The sequence below is a fragment of the Agelaius tricolor genome, unplaced genomic scaffold (assembly GCF_023055355.1).
Source record: "Agelaius tricolor isolate 1412-34295 unplaced genomic scaffold, bAgeTri1.0.p SCAF_5, whole genome shotgun sequence".
Lineage (NCBI taxonomy): Eukaryota > Metazoa > Chordata > Aves > Passeriformes > Icteridae > Agelaius > Agelaius tricolor.
Window position 1 is genome coordinate 47,091,452 of NW_027269265.1, and position 14,494 is coordinate 47,105,945.

A 14,494-nucleotide genomic window follows, 5' to 3' on the forward strand; every position below is an offset into this window, starting at 1 on the left:
CCAACAAAATCTCATTGCACCACACAGTTTGCAACATTAGTCAGATTTTGACACAGGCTCACGCAAGAGGCAGTTTTCACAGTCAGGAATCATAAAATGTTAAAGAAATTGCCATTATTTGAAAAGTAGACACAGTTTAGTGAAGCAGATGGACTTTCTAACAGTGACTTAGGAGGTCTGTAGCACAGCTGTGTTGACACGGATTATAGACAATCAAAATTGTATATAAAGTGCATGCCTTAGTTTTAGTTTTAAGCATATTGCTAACATTTAATGAACTGTGTAACCTTATATGGTTTATGTATTTTTGTACTGTAGCTGCAATTTATGCTAAGGCCTTGACTAAACCTTCCCAGAAATCTGTATTGCTATTTGTAATGCAGGCACACAGACTGAGAGTGCCAATAAGCCTTTGATTGAATCTTGATTAATGTAAATACGTTAAGCCTGTAGGTGCCATTCCAGCCCAGGGAGCTTCTTGCAGCTTTTAACCATGTCCACATCAGAGTTAGAGCCCCTTTGCTTCAGATAATTTCCAAAGACCATCTGAAGAATGTTTGGACTTGCTTGTGAAGGATCAGGGATAGAGACATTTTCTGAAGCCCCTGGCTGACTTGTTTGCAACACCATCCCAATAAAAATTAAGCCCTCAGACACAAACTTAGGAAAGGGAAGAAGAAAACAGAATTCTGATATATTTCACAACTGTACTCTGATCCCAGGAGAAAGATTGGGTAAGAAACACTGATCTTTCTTACATATCTGTCTGCAAAGTTTTCAGTAGTCCTCTTTCACTAGTGAGCTCTCCTGGATTAGGTGAGAAAGGTGCCTAATTGCTTCAGTGGGGTTAATTGGTTAATTGATTCTCATCTAAGCAACAGAAAGGGGATGTAGGAGCACAGCATTTAACCAAGAGGAAAACGGGATGTGTGGAGGGAGAAGGAAGGCACCATGAAGTGTGGGAAGTTGCAGTGGGATCTAGATGGCTGAGATGGATCAAAGCACTGAGTTATCCTTCTGGCTCTGGTGCTTGATAACCTCTGGTGCCTTTATTACCTGTTTTGATAGCAAAATTTGCAGATCTTCGTTTGCCAAGGAAAAGTGCTGAACACACATACGTGTATGGAATGGGACAAGGCAGCTCCAGCATGGGGGCCAGCTTCTTCCAAGGAAAATCTTTGTGGGAATAACCTTCCTGATCTACACTGCTGTCAATACTTGCTTGGTAGGGATTGTGCTGCTGAGCAAACACTGACTGCGAAGGCGTGTGATGAGAAAGAGGAATGGCTGAAAGGAAACATCCCTCCTGGTATGGTAATGCTCTTCAGTGTCTTCTCCTTGTGTATGGCCTCTTCAAGTAAAGATAGTGGACATAAGCATGCAGGTGGGACCTATATGCAAAATAAGTTATTTGTATCTCCTCCCACACCTTGCTCTCTAGACTCCATGGCTGTGGTAGTGCCCCTACGAGTCTGCCCTCATCATGAAGGGAAGGATTTTGATCTGTGATTCCCTGATTTTACCTGTGGACAATTCTACCTCTTTATGTAGTGTCTTGTAAGGCACTAATAGCAAAGAGTGTGTGGGTTTTCTCTCTTTTTTTCTTTTTCTTTTTTTTTTTAATCCAGTCTTCCCTTCCTTCAATCTTTATTTTGTTTCAGCTGTCCTATTACATGTTGTTGGAGCCCAGGAGCCAGGGAGAGCCCAATTTGTTGCTTGACTTCTCAAGAATTGCAGAATAGGCTGTGCAACAGGAACCTGTCTGTTTTTAAAATATCTGGCCTGTCTGGATCACAGTTACACCTGCTGGTATATTTTCTGTACCATCAATTTTTTTGCTGTTTTCTATGGTTTACTGTACATTTCTCTGCTTTCTTTTTCTTTTTTCTTCCTATACTCCAGCTATTCTTGCAACGCATGCAAAAAAGTGAGCAAAAATTATTGCAGGACTTGATGTGGCTACATGGCTATTTTGCTGCAAATATTTTCAAAATAAAAATATTTAATATTAAAAAAAAATCCTGTCCGCCTTTGAAACTCCAGTGTTTTGATTTGTGTTTCCCATAAAATCATGTGTCTTCAGCCAGTGTTAACAGATTAATTATTGTCTTAAGTGGCAGAAGAAAAAAATGATGGAACCATATCTCCCTCTAACACCTGAGTTCTGGAGGTCAAGAGAGATGTCATACCTGCAGCTGTGTCCCTGTGGTCCCAGATTTTAATTTTTAATGGAAATATTATGTCCCAGTCTCAGCAAACAAGCCAGATAGTGAATTGTGATAAATTTTCTATATCTTTCCCTTGCCAGCATTTGCTGGGGTTCTGACTCTGCACTTTGGAGGACCACCTCGATTGTTTTTGGTTTTGCTCTGCAGGTCTGTCCTTTTTATTTTGAGGAGAGTGGGAAAAAAATAAAATAGAGACACATACCAACAGCCTTAGAGTTTGGCAAAGCTGATGCTGCTGCAGCTGGAAAGGTATCTGATCATACTTGGTTAATAGTCTAGCAGAGCTTGCTCAATATGCCCCAGCTCCTCCCAAAGATTCAGTCTGTGGCATGGTGTGGGCTAGGGAACAATACTTTTGAGGCCCTAATGTGTAGTAGCATTGCAGCTTGTGCTAGGGATCCTTAAAAACCAGTCATCCCTGGATCAGGTGGGTTTTAATAGTAACACACAAATAGCAGAGAGTGGATGAGCTGAGTCGTCCTGCACGTGATCTCTTCTCTGCCTTTCCTGCCCTGTTCAGCGTAACTGGAGAATTTGATCTGATCTCCTCTGTGGCCTATAAAATCATAATAAGAGCTTTAGTGACGCCTCTCTAATTAAAGTTGAATTGAATTTTGTGCTTCAAGCATGACTTAAACATTCATTACTCATGAAAAATTATACCATATCCTCTCCAACTTATGCCAAGCATTCTTTGAGTACCAAATGAGAATTTTGTAAGATTTTTTTTTATTTCTTGCTTTTGCAGTAGGAATTAAAAAGGGATCTAATATGCAATCTGTGCATACAAGGACAAATGTTAAAACCAGTTTGCCTTAAGCCATTAAGAAAATGTATCTCCAAACCTTCTCTCACTGTGCTATCTGTCCACCTCCTGGATTTAACTCCAGGCTTATTGACTCTGATGGGAGGACTCCCAGATACTCCACTAACTTTGATTGCATTGTCCTTCTGCCATTCAGCTTTCCTTTGCTGCTGTGGAAAGAACTGCTCTAATTTCCTAGTTCAAGTCCAAATTTGAGACTGAAATTGCTGTGTGAGCTTTATACTCATTATAAATACTCAAAAGGAGCCTGGAAACCCACGCTGTTTGATTCAGAGATGGACAGTGATACGGTTGGCAGCAGGCACAAGTTCCAAAAATAGCAATTTCTGTTAGATATTAGGAAAAACATGCTTGCCACTTCAAGGATTGTGGAACACAAGAGTAGGAGCCCACAGACAATGTGGGATTGATATCCCTGGGTATATTCTGAACCTGAATGGGCAAGGTCTAGCACAAACACTTCTCAGCTGGCCCTGTTTCAAACAGGATATAGGACTGGACGATTTCAAGAGGTCATTTGTGACTTGGCATGGTCTCTGATACTAAGATGTACCACTTTTTGGGGTGTAGAGGATGAATCTGCTGAGACCACAAATAGTCCTTAATTGCAAAGTTGTACAAGATTCAGATTGGTTGACAAGCGTGAGCACTGGAAGGATGTGAGGGAAAGAAAATAGATAAGCAGTTTTTGACTTGTGTTTGAAAAGCCTACAGTTTAGGGGTGAAAGATTGATTAAAAAAAGTAAATATATTGTCTGTGAATTTCCTTTTGCAGAAGATGTGTCTACTGGAAGAACCTTTAGCAGTGAAAAAGGACTGAAACATCGAGTAGGACTCTTCAGGCTGAGATACAGTGAAGATGCAGCCCAAATGACCTTGGTAAAGTGCTGTGGGGGAGGCTGTTCTTATGTCCTTTCTTTTTCCCATGCACATGCCTGTCCCTGATGAGTTTGTGATCTGACTATGGGGACAGGGAATAGAGACGAAAGAGTAAAAGGTGTGCTCTTGGCTGAAAATATAAAACCCATGAAAACTGCTCCCCTGTGTTTCTCTGTTCAGGGGAAGTGTGGAAGGAGCTTCCCTGGCAGTGCCAAGTGGACTTAGATGCAGAAGAGGACCAAGATATCAAGATATACATGAATTAAGCATGGCTGAGAAAATGCAGGGTTAATCTGCAAACCTAAAGGATTCATTTATTCCCATTATTTCTCTTAATTGATTTCATGCTTACTCTGTGCCTTTCTTGCATTTGTTCTCTCCTTTAAAAAGAAAAACTTGTAAAGTTTTCTAGTGACCTGAAAGACTCTTAATTTTTTTTTTCTTTAAAGAAAATAGTCTGCAGAATAATCTTCTCTTCTAGGGAAACAAATGTCATCTTCAGAATAAAACATGCATACACGAGGAAATTCCATTGAAGAGGGGAAAAAAGCTTGCTTGGCTTGGGCCCCTGTCAGCATGATCTGACATACAGTATGTTATCCTCAGATGATCTGTTATTATCTTCCTCCCCCTGAGCCACGTGTCAGGGACCATATGTGTGTGAGCAGCTGAAACTGTCCTTTGAACAGTTTCTGACAGCATGGGCAATTGGACAGCAGGCTGGGGTTGGGTGCAGTACCTGTCCAAGTGGCTGACCAGCTCTGTCACCCCAGGTAAGTGACTCCAAGTCCCTGTTCCCTTTCCCAGCCTTTTTCTGTTAGATGTGATCCCTGTGAGCGCCTCTGCCCACTGCAGCGTGGTGCCAGGGTGGCTCCAGCCCTTGGAGAGCTGTGGCTGTGTCAGTGTGACACCAGAGCTGAGCCAAGTGGCTCAGGATGCTGGCTGGGCTGGGCTCTGGGCCATGTGGATGTGGCTCTTCTTGCTCTTCAGAGTAATCTGGTCTCTCCACACAGGCCTCTGCCACTGCAGATGGATGTCCCAGCTTGTCTGGAGTCAGCTCAGGGAATCTCAGTGAGGAATTGCTGCTCCTGTGAGCTGAGCATGTGAATCCCTGGTGGCCAGAAGGTGGTAGGTGATTCTCCTGAGCTGTTTATTTCTTGGCTTTGTCTTCCAGACACATACATATGCTAGGCTTAATGCATCTGGACACATCTCTTCCACACTGGCATAGCAGTGAGCAACATCAGGAATGTCAATTACCTTCACCCTTGTCATCACCATAAGTCATACCTGAAATTTCTCTCTATGCCCATTTTGTAAACTTTGTTTAAATAGAGAGCAGCTGCACAAAAACATTGTCCTGTGTAGATGGTTAGCAACAAAGGCAGTGGAATGACAGCAATTGGTTCTAGCCAGACATTTGTCTAGTCATCTTTTGGTAAAAGGGGTGTGTTAAGTCATGATCAGAAAAGTCATAGCTGCTGTCACCTAAAATCTACTGAAAATGATTAATAGCCAAGTGGGAGTGTTTAGTGTTTTTTGTTGAGCCCACATCTATATCCCTCAGAAGCCATTGTTTTTACTAAAACCAAATTATAATAACTTTGCAATGATGCGTGTGCATATAAAATGCTCAGCCTGGGAATGGTTTGTGTCTATTCTTTGAAGAAGGCTCTCAGCTCTGCAATGTACAGCAGTTTCCTCACCTTCAACTGGGAAATGACTTGTGTGGAGTTACATTTATGAAGGCACTTACTTCTTCATGGACTTCCATCAGCTGCCAACAAGATACAGCCAAACTTCTCATGCTGGTGAGGTGTTTCCCTGATGGCTGCAGGCCACGTTGGTCTTTCCCAGACACTTTTGTTAGTTTCTTTCTTCAGAGCAGACCTTAGAAACAGGCCCAGTAAGATCTCTGCAATTTATTCAGCAATTAAAATGTACTGGATTTTATGCTAGTAAATTAGCTGGAAGGACAATTCGGCATTTTTAACAAGTGGCAAAAATGCCTTGGATACTGGATCACTTTTATTGGTGTGGCTTGCACACAGCATTTTCCAAAAAACAAATAAAATAATTTACTGCCACTGTTGCATGGTTGTTTTGGTTCAGGAATAATTGCTGTCCGCTGCTTTCAGGGAAAGATCTGAGAGTTGTGCAAAAATTTATACTGCTCTGTGCTGCTGCCTTTAAAGCAATATAACCTGTTTTCATGATGCAGTAACACCAGTATTTCACTGAGGGTACAAGCGTGGTCTGTGTGTGCTTGGGATGCCATCTTCACACTGGAAACACATCTACAGCAGGGTATGCAGCATGCAGAGACCTTTCCACTCCAGAGCAGGCACTGGTTAGAATTGACCTATACAAAAACTTTCATCTGTTAAGTGGAAGTTATCATTAAAGAACTCAGTTAGACCCGTGAGTAACACTCTGTGGATGAATCAGGAAATGGTTCAGGTCAAATGGACCCTGCAGACCCTGCTCAGATCAGTCTTTGCCCTGATGTAACTGCACCCATGTGAACTTCTGCATTAAGTGGTATTTGAATTAATGGTTAGATCATAATACATGTGACCATGTTTGAACCTACCTGGAAAAACAAGGGGGACAAAAAGCCACATCAAATTTCAAAGGTTTTTGGCCTGTTCAGCTTTGTACCTATATTATGCTTTCATTGTGCTGGGACTCCAGTGCAGTTGGCTTTGCTTTGGAGCGAGGCAAGCAGTTAAAAATTTGTCTGCAATGTGTGTGTTGGGACTCGGAGGTTTAGCATTCCCCATGGACAAGGGCTGCCAGACAGAGCTAAGAGCAGAGTTGCCCAGTTCAGTGAGGACAGAGACCATCTGGGCAGGGGAGGTGACTGTTTGTGGCATGCCAGAGATGCAAGGGAAAAGCCCTCTGTGGCACAACTCCATCTGCTTTTACTTATTTCTTCCTTTCATATTCCACAGAGCTTTGGTTGGTGTTTGCTGTTCTTGTTGTCTGGACCTTCCTCTAGGCTTTTTAGGCACTGGAGATGCCCCTCCCTTGGTGTTTGGGGATGCTCCTCTCCCTCTAGCTGGGAGCATGGCATGTTTCACCCACTTTGACTGGGGATGGGACCCTGCAGCTCTACCAGGGACTGGCATTTCATCCTTTCCCCAGGAGAGCAGCCATGCTGCCTCTGCATTTTGGTGTGCCTGGGGAGGGGACATCACTCCCAAAACTAAAAGCTCTGTGGCTTGCTCTTGCTGTGCCTTCTGCAGGATTCTGGTCCAGCGTAATGCTCTTCCACTTGTATTTCAGGGATCTCCCTCCTCTTCAGTTTCATGAGTCACTTGTGGAAACTGTGTGTTCCTCACATTTCAGTACCACTGCTTTGGGGTCCTGTACAGGTTCCACTGAAACCTGTGGAGTGCTCTACATGGATGGAAGTGTTTTCCTTTGACAGCAGTAGGGTGAGTCAGGCATTCGAGCAGCAGAGCCTGTCAAGGGAGAGCTGGTGGGTGCTTCTGCAAAATAGGAATGTCTGCATGCTTTGGTGAAGTGAGGAGAGACCGACAAGAGGGTTGAAACATTTTTGTAATGAATACTAAAGGTCTTCCCCAGACACCAGCTCCCTCATCTGGGATGAGGAGACCCTCTAGGAATGAGGAAGTTCTCACAGATTGCCAGAAGCAGAGCTGAAATGTGAACAGCAGCCTGTTTTTAATCAAGGTCTCACACGCACTCTGGCTCAGCTGCTCTTGCAGGATGCAGAAACTGCCTTCCACTGTGATGCCTTTTGGGTGGGCTGTTGGAGGCAAAGGCTATTCAGTAGCTCCTGCTCTTTGTGGGCCAAAAGTTCTTGCTCACACTGTGGTCTTCACTGGACCACCCTCCATCCCATGCCATGTTTTCCTGGAGTGGGTATTGATTACCTGCTCCGTGTTTCTGAAGTGGAGGGTGTCCACTGCCTGGGCTTAGAAAGGCAGGTGAGACTTCCAGGAATCTGAAAATTCTTGCTGTATATGATCTCTTTATGGGTTTCTCTTTTGTGATGGACAACCCCACTTTGTTCAAAGCTCTCTACACAGGTGAGGTTGTCCTAAATCTTTGATTGTGTTGCTTTCCTCCAGATTATTTCCTGTCAATGTACATCTTTTTGGAGTTCACTGTCCTGAGACTAGATGAACATCCTGGCTGGGGCCTTGCCAGGTGGAGCAGAACAGAAGGGCACATGTTTTACAGGCTGGAGTCAGGCTGTTTGTACTACCCAGGACAACATTTGTCTTTTGTCTATAGTCATGAGACATGGCTGACCCCTATGGAGCTTGCAGTCCATCTCAAAGCTCTCCATAATTTTCTGAGGAATTGTGGACAGGTTTTCCCTATCCTTATCTGTACTGAATGGGGTCCAATTTTTTTCAGACATTTTCCCCACTGTCAAGATCAGAATTCAAGCCTGTCTTCAGGCAGCTCTTCCCAGCTACATAGCAGCTGTGTATTTTACAAGCGTGCAATCTATCTAATGGCTCAAGTTGTTAGAGAAAACTTTGAAGAAATCTGGACTCACAACAAACACAGTACAGCTCTGCTGGGTTAATCCCTCCATTTTGACAGTGACCCATCGATAGTTAGCATCCAAGTATCATATTTCTAGTCACTTTTGCATCTGCTCTGTGAAAGTTTATTTGAGACCATTTATTTCATCTCTTAGGAGGATGTTATGCATCTGAAGCTTTATAAGTCAAGACATGTAATGGTCTCTCTGCTATCCATGCGGTCTGTCATAGAGGGAAATTAGCTTAGCTGGATCCAAATTAGTTCTGATTAAATCCATATTAGCCAAAGACTTTGCTTTGTTATCTTCTGTGCTTATGAATACTTTGTGGTATTTATTCATTATTTATTTATATTTCAGACTTTTTCTCCTGGGAACTGTAGCTAACCTGACTTCTCTTCCCTTTGCAATCCACAAGCTTATTTAATTTTAGGCATAAAGTTTGCTTTGCTCTCTCTGTCATGCACCCCAGACATCCTTGATAAGAAACAAATAGGTGATTGCTAATTGTTTCAGCCAGTCCTATAAATCCTGTGAGTTAAAGTTCATCCATTCTTGCTTCTTCCCCATTTTAGGGAAAGGTACTACCTCTCTGCCATGGGTTTTAGCTGTGCTTCTTGTACCTGTCTGAAGGTAACTGCTGCTAGTAGATCATGCATGTTTCAGTGGATGCAGAGTGGGGGAAAGTTGCATGAAGGGGGGGTGCAGTGCAGCTCCTTGTCACAGTGTGGATGTCAGGCAGCTCCAAGAGACTGAAAAACCTCTCTTGGAGCAAAGTGTATGTAAACAGGGAGTTGCAGCCTCTTCTTCCAGGCTGGAATGCAGTAAGTAAACGGGGCAATGCAGGCTGGAGGGAAAACCTGTAGCAGCCTTTTAGTTGGAGGTGCTTACACATGGTAATGGCATGGGAGGCTGTCTAGGGCTCTTGCTCCAGTCTGGAGAGGGAAGTTGAGGCCTGAGAGTGCAGACTTGGGGGTGAACAGACAGAGCTGACTTCAATGTCTCTTACAGCAAAGCAGCCCTGGCTTTTCTGTGTGAGAGACTGTCCCTAGTTTAGGTCTGCCTGGGCACTTCTCTGATTGCTGCAGTGATCAGAGGTTCTGTCTAGCCTGGAAGTCTTGATTGGAGCCCCTGGTCAGAAGGAGTGGGAGAGCACTGGGACAGCAAAGAAGCACCTCCTTTGACTTGTCTTGCTTGTTTGAATTGATCAGCAGTTCCCCACCTCATTTGTTATCCAAGTCATGATGGCTGGAGCCAGATCTTTTATTCATCAGGGGATGAATAAAAGGGCCAAAAACTGGATCTAAAAGGAATGAAGAGACATCTACAGAGCTCCTTCTCAAAAGGTTGTCTGGGGGTTTGCACCACACCCACTCTTTTAAGAGCTGGAATAATATATACCCTGTCAGGCTGTAAATCAAAGGCCAGCACAAAGAAAATCCTACCACACACATTTCTTTTTGTAGATGTAAGAATTTTTGGCCTCTTTCTTGCCTTCTTCCTTGCTCTTCTATGCAGCTGGCGATTTTGGGCTCTCCTCTTTGCCTCCACTGCCACATCCCAAAGCTGTCACTACCTTTGCTGTGGCTGGGCAGAGAACAGCTCCAGGGGTAAGGTGTAGGATGGCCTTTGTGGCTGAAGGCCTACAGTTCTTTCTTGGGAGTTTCAGACCCATCCCCAGGCTCAATTCTAGTGTTTGGCCTGTTTCCAAAGCTCGTGGGGAAGGTCCAGAAATGTGGTTGTTGCAAAGCTGAGGGCCAGATAAGCAAAATAAAGAGATAAACCTTTAGGAAAAAAAAAATAAAATAGAAAACAACTCAGTTCCCTGATTAATTTTGCTCTGGGAATCCCTGTAGTCTTAGGTTTCTAGGCCTGGCCTTGTTTCCACTTCATCCTCCCTCTCTGAAGAGGCTTTTTGTCTTTAATTGCAACTATAAATAAATCATCATAGCCAGAAGTAGTATTTTTCCAAGTCTTCAACTCCAGTGGCCAAACCCTTCAGTTTCCAGGAATTTGTTTCACCTTACCCAGAACTTGCGACAAAGAAGCGAAAACCACATTCTGCCTGTATAATGTTAGTTCCAGTCTAGAGGAGTTTTCCTCTGGGTATTTCTGTCCTGGATTCAGAGCTGACCTGTAAAATAGGATGAAGACCAGCTCATTAGCACCTGCCTGGACCAATTGCACCCAAAGCTTCCAGGCAGCCCTGTGGGTGTGTTCAGACCTCTCTGCACCTCTTCCCTGTGGGCATACCCTCAGGAAGCTGACAAACATTGGCCATACGGAACAAGCCACAACAAATCAACTGGGCTGCCGAAGAACCCTGCCCTTGTGCTGCCTGTGTGTGAGCACACGGACCTACAGGTAAATTTAGTTTCTTACCCACTGTTAACTAAGGTGATAATGGGGGGAAGCAGTGAAAAAAAAAAAGAGGGTGCAGTCACAGCCCAGATGCAAAAATATCCAGGTGGTCTTGAACATCTTTTGGATAGCACACACTGGTCTATGCTGCTCTGGTTATCTGTACCGACAGAGGTGAGTCAAAATGTGAGTGAGCTCTTCATTTGGCAGTGCAGAGTGCTCTGGACTGTGGCAGAAGTCAGCTAGCCTCAAAGAGCTTGTCAGAGGGGACAAACAATCCTTCCTTGGGACTGAAACAAGTCAAAAAGGAGCTCAGAGCTCAGTTTTCAGTGCATGAAGGTCAGTTAAATGATCCAGGAGCTGCCCTCACAATGCTGCTGAAGCTCTGCTCTTAGGTTGGCCTTCCCCAGCCCAGAGGAGAGTGGTGGATACTGTGGACCAGACACAACCCAGCTGGGAGTGAGAGAGGAGACTGAAATCTTTTTGTGTGGTAGGTGAGTGTTTAGATACCTTCAGGGCAAACTGGACTGATACCAGTCATAATACATTTTCTTTCCTGCTGGTGGAATACTTCATCATTGATGCACAGAGTTTGCCTGCTTGTGTAAATAAGTATTTAAGTAAAGAGGGAGCGAGACTAGAAGTGAAAACTGCCTTGTAAGGATAGCATATTAGTCTTTGTTTCAGCCTAATTCCCTCATTGTCACAGGAACATATGTGATGGTGGTAGTCATCCTTGTGGATTGTCTGCTTGTTCTTCAGAGATCATTAAACACAATTACAGGAAAAGAGATCTTTGTTTCTGAGCAACACTCAGCTTTTATATAAGTGTTCCACATTTTCTTCAGAATGCTTTACCAATTGTAACTAATTTTAACCGTTTGGTTGGCATGAATATAAGACAGCCCTTTTCTGCCAAGTGATTCTCATTTGTTTTCATGGGAATTGAGTGTCTGGGTCCTTAAGTCACCTTTAAATATGCCAGCCTCAGGTCATGTTTGCTTCATGTAGCTTTCTTGCTGTTTAGTGTCTCAGGGTGAAAATCCTCCCCTTTTGGATACAGATGGTAAATTCCTAGGGGCCTCTGTGAGGGCTGGATTTCTCATGTCTAAATGGAGAGAGGCTCTGTATTAATGAAACCCATCTACTTTCCCCAGCTCTGCTGATGGTCTCCTAGTTGATTGTGGACAAGTAGCTGCTCCTCCATGGACCTCAGCTGGCCCATGTGTGAGGAGGTGTGGGACTTCTTTCCCCGGCCAAGGGGCTTTCAGAGCCAAGAGGAAGATGTGTTTTGGAAGGACTGGGCTTGGCAGCACAATAAAAAGGAAGAAAATAGGGAGTTTCAGAGCCAGAAGTGAGGGAGGCATGGTCTGGGCAGGGACTGGGTGAGCAGCATCAGCAGCAGCTGGGGAAAGTAGATGGGTTTGTCCTGCAGCTTACATATGTCCAGGCATGGACTTGTTGCCTGTATTCCTTTGTAAAGTACCTCTCCGAGCCACAGGGTTCTAGTGATCATAGTGTTGTCCAACAAAGGCCCCTGTTTAGATGTGGGCTTTCTAAGCTAGTTGATGCTATGAAAAAATAATAATAAAAAGGTATTAAAACTCTGGTAAGGCAAAGAGAGGCAGGGCAGAACTGGCTGGAAAGTGGAAAATATTTCCCATGATGAATTATTAACAAAGAGAAATGTGTTCCTGTGCTTTGAAATTTCTGCAGCAATTTTTTTTACCATCAGAAATGCTAAAGCCTAAAAGAAATTAAGTTAAACAGAAATAAATAAGATCTTAAGCAGCTCCTGCCTCCAGGAAATGAGCTCCTCCATCTCTCTTTTCTATGAAAATATGTATTTAGAAAATAAACTGTTTTTCTGTTTGAAATTAAACTATCAAATATAAAAGGTTGACCAATTCTAGGAAAGTCTGGTCTTGTGCTTAAGGCACTGATTTTGGACTGAGAGACCTGGGTTTAATTTCCACTTCTGCTACAAACTTTTCCTGTGTGACCTTGGGCTAATCCTTTAATCTCACTTTGCCTCTGTTCCTCATCTGTCAGATGAGGCTATGACTTCCCCACCTCACAGGGGTGTTATGAGAGTAAACACATCCTCCGTGCCCTGCGCCTCACCTTCCAGCCCGCTCCTCTCCTGGGGCAGGGGGAAGGGAGGGGTATGGTCCCCGCTTTGGGAGCCACTGAGGTTGCTCCCTCCATGGCCATCGGATGGACTGGTGAAGGCAAGGCTGGGTAGGACCCCCAGCAGGTCCTAAGTGTCCTTGGAGAGCGAGAGACGAGGGAAGAAAAACACTAAGCACGCGTGAACTGTGGAAAGGAGAAATTTGTTGTTTTCGGTCTTGTTTTGGTTTGTTTTTTCCTACTACTTCCCTGTGCTTTTTTCCACCCCTCAAGCCAGCACTCACAAAGTGTCCGTAGCACTCTAACAGCATAATACCCGGCCCCGTGTAGGGCTGGCTGCTTCCTGAATTAGTCTACATTTGCAGCAATTACCTTCTTTCCTTTCTAGCCAAATGTTTCTCTGAGCCTGAGGCCCAGCTAATTTTTTTTGTCAGCTCTGGTTGCGCTGGGCGGCCCTCCCTTCCATACGGGAAATATAGAGATGCCATTCAGGCACCTCTAATCCCGCTTTCACTGCTGCACTCATTAAAACATTCCTTTATTTATTTTAATTTTATTCTCTCCTCCCCACCACCTTTTCTAAACAACCACTTGTATTATGCTTTTAATTGCCTTTAGATTTCCCTGGTGTAACTTCTCCGGCGTCCGCATAGCCGTAGGCAGAGCAGGCAGTGCTGGGAGCCTTGCACATGGTCTGTGGGCTCGCTATTGACTCAGTGGCGTGCTGTGAGTGAGTCAAAGATCCATGGGGATCGCTGGGGGTGGACAAAAGGGCGGTAGGATCGAAAGCAGGGCTGGAGGGGGGACGAGGGGAAAAAGCCAGTGAGACAAACATGCACTGCGCTCCCTGCGTGTTGGTGGAACATCTTCCCTCGGCACAAGGGACTGCTGTGGATGGGGAAGCTGGGCTGCCCTGCCAGGCTTGGGGGGCAGCAGTGTCTGCATCATGGCTCTGTGAGCACAAGCTGTAATGTGGCCTTATACAGGCGTGACTTCATCTGTTTCCATAAGATTGCTTTCTCCCTCTCTCTTTCTTTGGCTGGTAATTGAGAAACGCATGAGCTCACCTCCTAGGAGCGGGAAATGAGAACCGCAAGAGGAAACGAGCTGGAAAGTATACATGGGCCGGAAAAAAAATATAGATTAGGTGGGGGGGAAGTCAGAGATGTTATGGAGAAGAAAAGGGATTCCTCCTGTGTGGGGTCATTGCCATACAGGGCTCACAGCATCTTCCTCTGCACTGCAGGCAAGGGCAGGGCTGGGGCAGTCCTGTTGACATCTGTGCAACTGTGCTTGTCTTGAGAGTATTTTCTGGGCACAAGGGGCTCAGAGGCAGGGTGAAAAGATGGCCCAACATGATGGTGGTACCTTTTGTGTAGTTTCTTGACACAAACACAACCTTTTGCTCATTAGGGCAGCTTATGGGACCTACTAGCAAGGAGGAGTGTAGCCCAGGTGTAAATGGGAGCAGAGGATGAACTCACACAGGTGTGGGGCTTTAAAGTGCTTGATGGAGAAGGGGTAGGAGGAAGGAATGGTGTTTTA

At 44.5% G+C, this 14,494-nt stretch overlaps 1 long non-coding RNA gene across 1 annotated transcript in view; it reads left to right on the forward strand.

Moving 5' to 3' along the window:
* The first annotated feature begins 3,320 nt into the window (after window positions 1-3,320).
* LOC139590703 (uncharacterized) overlaps window positions 3,321-14,494 on the forward strand; it is a 33,467-nt gene continuing 22,293 nt past the window's right edge. Inside the window, exons 1-2 of the long non-coding RNA XR_011679407.1 lie at window positions 3,321-4,706; window positions 4,947-5,061. This is a non-coding gene — a long non-coding RNA (uncharacterized lncRNA). The remainder of the gene's footprint in view (window positions 4,707-4,946; window positions 5,062-14,494) is intronic.